This window comes from Furipterus horrens, unplaced genomic scaffold, assembly GCF_987537825.1.
Source record: "Furipterus horrens unplaced genomic scaffold, mFurHor1.1.pri manual_scaffold_5, whole genome shotgun sequence".
Lineage (NCBI taxonomy): Eukaryota > Metazoa > Chordata > Mammalia > Chiroptera > Furipteridae > Furipterus > Furipterus horrens.
Window position 1 is genome coordinate 155,182,700 of NW_028327175.1, and position 12,778 is coordinate 155,195,477.

At 40.1% G+C, this 12,778-nt stretch overlaps 1 pseudogene; it reads right to left on the bottom strand.

Moving 5' to 3' along the window:
• Nucleotides 1–6,891: 6,891 nt before the first annotated feature.
• Nucleotides 6,892–9,035, bottom strand: LOC150010146 (tRNA (guanine(6)-N(2))-methyltransferase THUMP3-like; annotated as a pseudogene).
• Between the last annotated feature and the right edge of the window lie 3,743 nt (nt 9,036–12,778).

The window sequence follows — 12,778 nt, forward strand, 5'->3', positions numbered from 1 at the left end:
ATGTTGCTTAGGGTCAGACCTGTTTCCAAGAGAGCAATGGAAGTTTTTCTTTTCTACATCCTCTTATTTTTAAAAATTTAACTATAATGTTCCCTGCTCCTACATCCTCAAACTCAAGGTCAATACTATTTGTAGTTCTAATTTTCTTTTACAGAAGGTTTAAATAAATCTTTGTGCATTCATACAGAGACAAAAGCACATGTATAATCTTGGTTCCATGTAGCAATGTATTTTGAGTTCCCAGTGATCCATTCCCAAGTGGAACGTTACCTTTCTCCTTTCTTTGTAAAGAAATTCTGTTTTTAATTCAGGACCTAACTCAAACATCATTCTAGGTAAACTTTAAAAAATATATATTTATTTTGCTGACAGAATTATCAACTTCTGATTCTAACTTTTATTGTTTTTCTGCCTGGTAACGGAAAGATTTAGGGGAAAAAATGACTATAATGAGGTTACTTTTGCTTTCTACCAAATAACTCAGGTTCTCCCTTGTACACATTTCAGGATTGCATTTCTTTCCTCCTTTGAAGTTAGCTATGGTCATGCAACTTGCTCTGGTCCATAAGATAAGAAATAGTGGAGTCTGGTTAGAAATCTTGAGAGCTGGTCTGTGATTTGCCACGTTGTTTACCTCTGTCAAGGTGACTAAAAGGCTCTCAGTTGGTGGCAGCCTCATTAGTTCCCTTTGGCAATCTGCAGTAGTATGCGACGTGAAGGAGAAATAGACTTTTGTTGTGTTAAACTTTAAGATGTTGGGTTATTTGTTACTGTACCATAAGCCAGCTTATATGTCTTGTCTAAATTCTAAATGGTCTAAAGAAACAGACATAGAACTTGATAGAAAATAATACATAACAAAAATTCTCCACTGCACCCCCACCCTCGGCAAATGGTTCTGAGACTCAACTTCCAATGTGTGAAGGGGAGATTTTCCCACATAGAACAAGTAATTCTTTAGACAACGGCTGATTGTTTTACAAGTCAACTCAACTCTGACACTATCTGCTGAGACATAACATCAGATCCCACAGGTTGAGTGCTCAGTCCTTCAAGACTCACACACAGTCCCTCCTGTGCTTCTGACCCATGACTGGCTATGTAATAAAGGTCCCAACAACCACCTCTTTGGATTTCAGATGCCAGTTAAAAATCCAGGTTGTTACCTATACTTCTGACTGACTGGCTATATATATCAGAGATTCCCAGACCTCCTCCTCAGGTTCAATTAATTTGATAGAGCAGCTCAGAGAACTCAGAGAAACACCTTATTTACTAGATCACTGGTTTATTTAAAAAGACGAAACCAGGAACAGCCAGATGGAAGTGATGCATAGGGCAAAGAGCGCAAGGTACAGGAAAGGGGTGTAGCGCTTCCATGCCCTCTTTAGGCACTCTGTTTTCCTCTTCTTCATGTGTCCGCCAACCCAGAAACTCTTCAAACACTGTCCTTTTTTTTTTTTTAAGGTAAAATTTGTGTCTAACATGTTAGTTTCAGGTGTACTACATATTAATGCAATCTTTGTATACCCTACAAGGTGGTCACTGTAATAAGTCTAGTTATCACTTGTCACCATACAAAGGCCCCCTTTACTTATTTTGTCAACTCCCAACCCCTTCCCCTCTGATAACCACCAGTCTGTCTCTGTATCTATGAGTTTTGTTTTGTTTTGTTCAATTGTTTTGTTTTGTTTTCGATTCCACATATAGGTGAAATTATATGGTATTTGTCTTTCTCTGACTTCTTCTGGGCTTTTAGAGAGGCTTCATTACATAGTTGTAATTGATTAAATCATTGGCCATTGGGGATTGACCAACCTCCAGCCAGAAGGTGGGTGTGGGATTGAAAGTTCCAATTCTAATCATGTGGTAGATTCCCCTTGGAATCAGCTTCCATCCTTAGGTACCTAAGGGCTTTTCCAAAGTCACCTCATTAACATAACAATAGACACTTAATCTCTGTTACCACAGGACATTCCAAGGGTTTTAGGAGCTCAGTGCCAGAACTGGGGTCAAAGATCAAATATACGTATTTCTTATGATAACCACGATGGCATACCCCCACAAACAAATAGCAACAACAAAAAACATAAAAGTCACCTTGTTAATCAGAACTGTGAAACTTTTCATTGTTAACCCCCTGGGGTTAGAAGTAGTTCTATGCTGTATGGTCAGTTAAAGATAGACTGGTGAAAGGACTGCATTGACATTTTGTTATATGTCAGTCATTGTGACACAGATGTGAATGTTTCTTGAAAATAATAGTGTGAGGCTGCTTTATATATTTATTTATTTTATACAAAGATATTGGTCAGTTTAGCTAACAAACTTCCCTTTCTAGGATCTTTTAAATTAACTTCCTAGAGGGTGCTAATCTCTGCACTTTTATGCCCTGAGTGTGTGTACTCAAGGAAAACTGTACTCAGGATTCCTATAACCCTCACCTGCCCTCTTTTTACTTTCCCTCCCGCTTTCTGACCAAGCAAAGATAAAGGCAGTGATTAGTTTAAAGGAAGGAAATGATTAATTGCCACAGGTAAAGATTCATGACCCCTACCTGAATATTAGCCACATCAAATTCCAGTGACTTAAAAGGAGAAAACTCTGTCATTGTCAATCATCAAATGTCAGATGTCTAAAATTATTTGATGTTATGAGGTTTTGAGTTTAATGGGACTCTTTCACCTTTCCTTTAAGCTCTTGGGAAATAGCAAAAAAAAATTCAAAATGAGGCATATATTTACATTGTGACTTTGCCATATTTTAGTTTTTTACTTTGGTTGAACAAATTATTTTAACTTTTTGAACTTCAGTTTTCTCATCTGTGCAGATACTATGCACTTAAAAAGGATAAGTGCTCACCAAACCTAGCGCTCACCAAATGGCAGATGTAAATTTTTTTCTTCTTTTTTCTTAGCCCCAAACTTATTCAGTTATTATTTAGATAACATTATAGAATAAAAATAATCAGATATTGTATTTTAAAATATATATTCTGTTGATTGATTTTTTATCATTAATATATTTTATACTAATATGTTTTTTAAATTTCCTTAACATTTGCAAATTTTAGACTGCCCGTCTTTTGAGCAGAAGGAAAATAGCAAACTTAATACCAAAGTAAATTAAATGCAGGTGGATAAATTTTTTTCATTGCAAAAATATAATCTAAGGTAAATGCAAAAGCTTTCTTCCTGTAAGATCCCTTTGTCTTATAACAATTATTCCTAAAGCCCAACGTGGTACCGACTGAGTAATGAGTCCATTTCTGTGGAAATATACTCATTTCTATTCAGCTTGCTGGTTCCCAGGGGAATTATGAATTTCTAGTTTGAACACGTAGTTCATGAATCTCAAGAAAAAAAAAATATATGAGGAGTTAATAACTGTTTACCTTTAGATATCAAGACAATAGTCTGAAAAAGCTAAAGAAGTGAAATAGAAATGAAAATTAAAATACTTGTTATTTGTGGCTGTTACTGAAATTCTTGCACTCTCTTAAGTAATACATCCTCCCTAGGATGAAGATAAAAGTTCAGCTGAGGCCGTTGTCGTGGGAGTCTGGATTATGATTGTGAGGCTATTACTGAATGTTCAGATGCACAGCCCTTGTCTTCTGATCAGTCTCACGTTTTTATGAGCAGTGAATGGCAGGAGTAATTTGGAAGGACCAAAAGGGGAATACCACCAATTATGTAGGACTGTGTGCAGCCCTAGGATTTTTAAATGGCTGGCCAAACTGCATTTTGTAAAATCTTGTGTTTGAATCCCGCGAAGCACATTTTCTCTGCAGCTTCCCATAGTCCCAATCTCTCCCTGTCTTCACATTGCTGTGGCTCTCATTTACATTATTTGACCCCTTTAAGGGATATTTGAATCAAAACTCCATCTTTTCCTCTTCTCTTCTGTAACAGTGCAGTATCTCTCTTCCTATTGATTGCCAGCTTCTGTCCTTGTCTTCTGAATCCCATCTCCTTTCTGCCACTCAAGTACTTGGCTCCTGCAGGTACTCCCTCTTTTTCCTGCTTCATCAATCTGTCATCCTCTACTGGATTTTTTCCACTCAGCATAAAAACACGTTCTGTGTCCTCCTGTTAGGTAGGATGGATAGCAAACCAAGGCAGGGAGGAGGAGGCATACATGTCCCACCCACTGACTCAGCAGTTCTTGAAATTCTATGTATCCTTTCCATTATCTGGGAAAGAAATACAGTGATACCTCCGCTAACGAAGATAATTCGTTCTGGAATCACATTCATTATCCGAAATCTTTGTTAGCTGACACGTGATTTCCCATAGGTTTCTATAGAAAATCATTTAATTTGTTCTGGATGCTGCCCACTATTTAATGATAAGTTTTATAAAATAGTAAAAAGCACACTATAAAGGGGCAAAAACTCACCAACGGTTGAGATGAATAGCTACCCAAATGGATGAGGGAGATTGGAAACTAGAATGAAAAACTGATGATCTTTACACTATTACAGTGTATCATCATCAAATCCGAAGCAGCTTGTGTTATCAGGCATCTCGCTTCTCACTGTGCCGAACGTAAACAATGCAGTTGGGTTGGTGGGTCTCCCTATGTGATGTGGTCAGCTCATTTCTTTGTCACACACATAGAGACGGAAAAGATAAGCTCCTGGAATGGCTCGACCATTTGTGTTTGCTGCTTTATGTTAGCGTGAGCATCCACTAAGACATTCATTAGCCTAGTCTGAAAACAGCAAAAAAAAAAAAAAATCTTTATAGCCAAAAAATTTGGTAGCAGGGTCACTCATTAGCCAAGGTATCACTGTAAAGCTTTCTAAACTGTGCTTTCCTCCCAAGGCTTGAAAGGCCAGAAAGGGCCCATAGGGTATAAAGGAAGACACACATTAACACCTTTGGGTATTCACACCCTCATCCTGGAAAGCTAGCACCACTTTTACCTGTAAGTCAGTATTAACTTCTTCACCCTCATCCCACCAACTATATAACTCCTCAGAACAAAGGAATGCCTCTCTCTGGCTGCGGGGCCTCAGGCCACCGGGCTTGGACTCTTGCTCTTGCCCTTCTTCCCCACCTCAGCAAGGCCCGTTTCCTTCCATGAGAATGTATCACCAATAAACCCTGCTTGCTTGCAAGAAAACAGACTGGCTGATATGTAATTCTTTACTGGGTAGGAGAGAAAAACCAAATTTCTGGGAGTTTCTCTCATAACACTCCCCTGCCTCCATAAAAACAGAATGCCCAATTTTTCCTTGACTTGATATCCTGCTTTTGTGTCTATATGTTATTTGGGTCCCCATCTGGATGCTGGGCAGCCTCTGCCAGGAATTATAAAGATATTGGCATGAATAATACATGGGAACCAGTAAGATGTGAAATAGAGTTTATTATTTACACAATAAACAGCAAAAGGATTCCCCAAGAAGAGCTCAGGTTCAGTCTGAGTGAAGTAATAGCAAAGCAGGGTGGTGGCTTGGGTTTTTATTGATTTGTAGGGGCTTGGCTTGGGTGGAGTGGAATGGGGGACCTCAATGTTGGATGGGGTTTGTGTGGATTGAATTCCCCATCAGCATCAAGGGGGGGATCATGTGGGCTTTTTTTTTTTTGGTTGCAGCCTTCATTCAAACTTCCCAGGTGTTATATGAAGCCCCCATGGAGGAGAAGGAGAGAGTGAAGAAAAGTCGGGCCACTCTAGATTGATAGATGCAGGTTTAATAAGCAAGGCAACTTATCATGGGTGTTCCCAAGAGTTGTAGTTTTTCACACCCATTCACCAAATCTTAAATGTTTACATAGAGACTCTAAGTGGGTTCAGTCACATACACAGGAGGCCTTAACTGGATTTAGTCCAGTACCCAGTTCAGATAGTTCCATTATCACATTTCTACCTCAAGGCTGTGTCCTTGGGCAGCTTCTAGTGTGGGGCAGGCAACAGAAATGCACATAAGAAGCACAGGGAAGTGAGTAGGGAGCCTCCAATTGCCCAAGTTCAGCTCCCAAGCCAAACTGGCAGTCATGTCTTCTTGATGACCTTCCCCAACAGCTTTCTTATTCACTTGCTCAGATGTAGGGCTATAGGAACAGGGGGAGACTTGGAGCATAAAAGCTATCAGGGGTCAAACATCACAATGGGCTCTTTTTATTTTTTCTTTAGATGAAGTTTTTAAATCAAAGATACATCAGTTTTTAAGAAACAAAAAATATTTTGACAGGTTTATGTTTGACTTTGAAAAGCAACACCACTTTTGTGTATGGAAAGAAAAATAAAATTTTTAAAATTTTACTTGTTGGTCCCATACTTCATCTACCAATGTATTTGCTGCTATTTGCAAATAAAAATGTATCTCTGTAGTTTCTTTGCTAAATCCTAGTCCTTAATTCGATGTATTAACCTGAATAACAGATGCATATTTTAATTATTAAGGCAGATGGTAAACTTTCCTATAGGTCTTGTGAGACTTCATCTTGTCATAAGGCAAACACTATTTCACAAAATGTAATAATGCTTCATTTTTTTAAGGTTGAGGTAAAGAGAACGTGAACAACTAAATAGCAAAGCTACAGAGGCAATATCTTATTGCCTAAGATGCTATGATTATGTTATCTCCCTTTCCATTAGGCCAGGGTGTCTACAATGGAAAATAGGAACTGGTATACAGCCTGAAAATAAAATGTTCTAAACCCAAATTCCAGAGCATTTTAGTAGGCTTTAGCATCTTTAAAGCATTTTAAGAAAAGTACCAATTGCCCAGCTACCTCTTCATAACAGCTCCAAAGTTCTTCTCTTACAAGACTTTCAATTCCATGATGTTACATTCACACTTTTTGCTAACCAGGGTAAAGAACTTTAAACCAATTTAAACAGTGCACACTCTACTTTTGTTAATACTATTTTTCTCTCAAAGCAAGTTCATAATGCCATTTCCAGTGTCGGGAAGCACAAATACTACTAATCATCTTCATTCTTTGCATTACCAAGAAGTTCCTCTTTTTCCATCTTGTTCTGAAGGATAAACATAAGTTTGAGGTGTATGTTTCAGTAGGTCAACTGCAGCATGAAGACCACCTATGTTCACCCAGACAGTATGTACCTTCTGCCATACATGGCCCATTCCAGATAATGCCTTGGTAAAACATTTCTTGTCCTGAGTCAGTTGTGCAGCTTGGCCTGTCCTTGGTCTACAAACACAGCTCATCTCCCATAGGCAAGCTGGATAAATGTTCCAGTTTCTTTTCTTGGAGCCCATCCTTTTTCCAAATGGCATATCTGTTACAATAATGTCCACAGAGTCAGTTCTCAATGGTAGATTGCAGATATCCCATTGAATAGCATCTATGGGCAAGCCTCAGGACAGTTTGCCTTTAATTTAGTTCTGGCTGGTTTGGCTCAGTGGATTGAGTGTCGCTGGTTCGATCTTCCAGTCAGGGCACATCAGAGAAGGAAAACTCTGACTCCAAAATACCTCCGCTGCCTTGCGGCATACCTCTTCAGGGGAAAGGCTAAGGGAGTAAACCCCGACAGAAAATCCGGAGCCGGAGTCCCTAAGGCGGTTTGACGTTGTAGTCAACACTGGCAACTCCTGCGGCGCACCTGAAGCCAAGCTGTATTGACTCCGTCTTTCCCTTGGACCCTTCAGCTGCGAAGAGAGGGGGGGGGTCTGCTGCATGGGCAACAGCAGACCCTCCATATCACCCTGCCCAGGCTCTGTAGCTTCAGCTTCACTGGAGAGGACACTCCAGCATCATCGCAAGATGTCGATTCAACACGGGAGGAGACAGATACCGTGCCACTCCCGAGTCGGACTGCACAGCCATTCTCAGCGGTGCAGATAGACTTTTAAGAAGCTACACCATCGTCTCTCAAGACGGACAGCTGCTTACGGTCAGTAAAGATGAGATGTTATTTGCTTCTCTATTCACAGCCAACGGATTATTATCACCAGCAATATGAAAACAATTAGACCATTCAGTAGCCCCCTCTATTGTTATTGCCCCTGTTCCACACATTGGATCAACTATTATATCAGTCAGTTGAGGAGCACAGAGCCTGAGCATACCATAAGCAAGAGTAGATCTAAGAGTTGTAGGTCCAAAATGTGTAATATTTCTTCGGTGGAGGCTCCCTTCTGTCAGTGCAGTGCCCACAATGATTTCATTATCATGGATGTTCAAAAGCACCTCCACATCAAAGTTGGTAATGTCAGCCTTCCATTTAAAATAATCTTGAACAGCACTTCCAAAATCTCTTGCAGCTTCATTTGAGGAAAAGCAATGTTTCTCTCCTGCCCTGTTGCACGTGACTCTAAACTTGAGCACTTCAAGATTAGTTTCTTATTTTGAGCTCTCATCAGTCTCACCTTTGCAAGATGCCAAATCATCACCTACTAATGTTGATATTTCTTCTTTGGTGGCTGGCTTTTCATAGTAGTCTAAAATATGTGAATCTAAAGCATTGCTGGTGAACTCTTTTTTAACGTCTTTCTCATCTCTTTTGTCTCCTCGCCCATTATCAAACTTCTCTTTATTTGAATTCCGATTTATCTTTTTGCATTTTGTTTTTTTCTTCTTGAAACTGGAGTTAATTTTCCACACTTTTAAAGGGTCTGAACATGAAAGATTCCCAGCCAATTCTTCGAAATCCTTTAGGACTTCTTCCTTTGTTTCTTTGAACTGGTGATCTTTAATCTCCTGAACAACCTCAAATAAATTATCAACTGATTTTAGACAATGAACATGAGCCAGACTTTCCATTGAAATGTCAAAATATGTCTTGCCCTGGTCTTTGATGATTTTGCATGATGACCTCAATTTCTCTCTCACTTCATCTGCAGCTGTTTGCTCAAAACCAGTAGGTACAGTGGCTCCAATAGTGACTTGAGTGTTCTCGGACTCACTTCTAGAGCCACTTTCTGTCACTTGTATAGACCTCTGGTTCTCATGAAGATTCACATCCAGAAGTTGGTTAGTGGCTTCCTGAACATCAGACATGTTGGCAGTGCTTCCAAGATCCCTGATATAGTATGGTTGGTAGCGCAGACCCTTCCGGCTCCAGCACGCTGGGGACCCAACACACTCATGTCATGCAGCCAGAAGCCACGTAGAACACAATGGGCTCTTTATTGTACTTTCTTTTACTCTTTTCCTTCAACGTAAAGTTTATCCATAAAGTCTCCAGTTCTTCACCATCACTTACTTTTTAACTCCTTTCCAAATCACCTCTTAATTTATAATACTCCACCAAAGGATTCTTGTCAAAGTCATGTATGACCTATATGCATATCACCAAATCCAGTAACAGTTTTTTGTGCTCATGTTTCTAGATCACAAGTAATCTTTGACCCATCTGACCACTTCACTCTTCTTGATGCAGTCTCCTCTCTCTATTTCTGTGGTACCACACTCGCTAGGTTTCCTCCTATTTCCCTGGTTATTCTTCCCACTAACCTTCACATGATACTTTCCCTCTCTCTGACCCAAAAATATTAGAGTCATTTAGAACTCTGTCTTCCTTTCTCTTTTATAGCAACCCCTATGTCATAGCAGGTACTATTACTTTTTGTGTATTTAAGTATCTATATGCTAATGTAATTTTATATCTCTATATAGATATTTCATATTGTTACTGTTGGTTTTTAGCTCAATATTGAGAAGGAGAGAAAAAGAGACTAGAGATTGAGGTAATGAACTATGGAATGTAAGCCTGCTTGCTAGCCAGGAAGCTATAGCTTCACACCCCAGGGGCTTATAGCATTGCTCTGCCAAGGGGATTAACATTCTTCCATTTCCCCCTTGGTACTGGATTGTTGGGGCAATAATAGTTGAAAGTGCTGGACCATAGAGGCTTATCAGTCTACCAAGGGGATGTAAACCTATCCAAAGCCCGTGAAAGTTGGGGAAATGATTGGATCTTTTGAAAAGTACCTGGTTCATCCCAAACCCAAGCAACTGGATATAACCCCCAGGGGAACAAAGAAGCTCTCTTTCTTGCTTGTAACCCACTCGCACAGTGAATGCACCTGTTTTTTTCTCATGGTCTCAAGGAGGAAGTCTGAATAGCAAAGCACAGCAATGGATTAAAGTGGAAACACTCTAAGCTAGCCAGATGATGGACTGTATTGTATTTTAATATGGAGCATAAACTCTGGGCAGTGGCTTTCATCCTGGCCCTACTAAAGACAAGATTGGAGTTTTCCGTGGTGAGGTGGATGGAGATAGGACATTGGGAAGTCAGGAGGGGAACTCCCTAATTTTATGTCATCAATAAACCATACCACAGAACCCTATCCTCCAGTGCGGGTCTCAGGAAATTCTTTTCCTTACGATACTGCAAAAACCCCACTTTCACTGATAACAATAAATTTTTAGGTTTAAAATCCAGAATATTTGGATGTTCTACTTATACTTCTCATAGACATCTAAAACTAAGAACTCCCCAGGGGAAGTCTGATTTCCCTTCCAAAATATGTCCCTTCTTTCATCTTCTTTATTTCAATAAACGACATCACCAAGCTTCCATGATTAAAGCTAGAAGCCTAGAATAATTTTTTTATTATTTCTTCCATTTCCTCACCTTTCACATGTACTTCCTCATCACTTCTCATTTTTCTACTCCATGAATACAGCTCATCCTGCTTATTCTGGATATCTTTAAGTAGACTAAGATGTCACTTGCTGTAAGTCATCATCACTTCCTCCCAGATCAACTATAGGAGCCTCCCAACTCAACTCCACCTTTCCACTCCTGTTCCAATCCAGGTTCTCAGAATCGTCGGCAGCCGTCCGTCTCGAGAGACGATGGTGTAGCTTCTTAAGAGTCTATCTGCACCGCCGAGAATGGTTGTGCAGTCCGACTCGGGATTGACACGGTATCTGTCTCCTCCCGTGTTGAATCGACATCTTGCGATGACGCTGGAGTGTCCTCTCCAGTGAAGCTGAAGCTACAGAGCCTGGGCAGGGTGATATGGAGGGTCTGCTGTTGCCCATGCAGCAGACCCCCCCTCTCTTCGCAGCTGAAGGGTCCAAGGGAAAGAGGAGTCAATACAGCTTGGCTTCAGGTGCGCCGCAGGAGTTGCCAGTGTTGACTACAACGTCAAACCGCCTTAGGGACTCCAGCTCCAGATTTTCTGTCGGGGTTTACTCCCTTAGCCTTTCCCCTGAAGAGGTATGCCACAAGGCAGCGGAGGTTTTTTGGAATCAGAGTTTTCCTTCTCTGATGTGCCCTGACTGGAAGATCGAACCAGCGACACTTAGCTCGCAGGCCGACGCTCAATCCACTGAGCCAAACCAGCCAGGGATGGTTCTCAGAATAGTCAGTGATATTTAAGAAGTAAATGAGATCACCTTGCTTTTCTGCCTAAATCCCCTCAGTGACTTTCTAATGCACTGAAAGTAAATTTCAGACCACTTGTCATGCTGCACAGTGTCCTCATTGCAGCTGACATGATTAGGTGCTTATTCTGCATTGTGCTCTATTCCAAGTGCTTTCTAGGCACACATTTATTATCTTAACACATATTATTTGATCTAAATAGTATTATTATCTTTGTTTTTTAGCAGAGGAAATGAACCATGGAGATGTTAAGTAACTTGCCAATGAATGAACAACTTGAAAATAGTGGGGCTGGGATTCAAATTCAGGCCATCTGGTTCCAGAATTCACCCTGTAACCACCACATATTACTGCCTCTCAGGAGCAAAAGCATGAACAAAGGGATGAGAGTGGTTATGTAATGAGGCATGAAACTAATGGTCACTCACCATTTCTAAATTTACCCACAGAAGCAAAGCCCCTGCATCACAGGTCCAGACTGAGAAGCTTTGTCAACTCTCTGCAGCACAGCTTTTATGCCATTAGTAGGTCTGGGTGTAGCCTGAATGATCTTTTCCTCCTTTTCTATTAATCCAAGAATACCATCAGTATGGCAACCTGTGGATTCCAGCCAGGTAATATTGTGCTGCTTGCAAATGGCATGCGGAGGACATCGATGCCAAAATGAGACTTAGTGCATTGCAGTGTGCTATGTGATTGCCTTAGCAGAACTGAATCCACCATCCTTATCAGCATATAAATTGCCACCATTGCCCCCAGCAGCAATTTTTTGGTACACTTGTCAATTCCATAACCCATTCCCATAGGTCCTAAAATGGTAAGTCATTAAAGTCAGTAAAATATTGATATTGAGTCCTACTCTGTTGAGGACAAAGTGTGGGATATAGATTGAATGAGGAGGTACAGTTCCTGCCCTTAAGGCTAGAGAAAGAGAAAGAAACTTTTACTACGTATAACAAATGTCAGTATATAAGAATGTTTTTGGTGTTTTTTTAAACACAAAATGCTGTCAGAGCACAGAAAAGAAAAGGCTTAATTTTTACAGAGGAAACGGGGAGGCTTCATGGAATAGGTCATGGGTGTTTATGAATTCAACAAATATTTATTTAATTTCTACTGTATTTTGGGCTCTTGACTGGGTACAACAACTATTTCATGGAATTTATTAATATAAGTCAGATAAGGGAAAAGTTTATTCTCCAGACTATTCTCAATTAATATTTATTTACCCTTACAGGGAAAATTTTGTCCAGTTTGGTAATTCTGCTTACTTACAACACCCATCTGTCTTGGTAGGAAAAGGCAGACATGAGAAAGAAGAAAGCTAGCTGTTTCTGTTCTCTGCTGGAGAGAGATGTTCAAGAACAAAATGTTCTCAATCATCAGGTACTGAGACTGTTTATATACATATAATAGTCTGGAAATTCATGCTGGAATAAGAAATTGAAATCGTTACAAG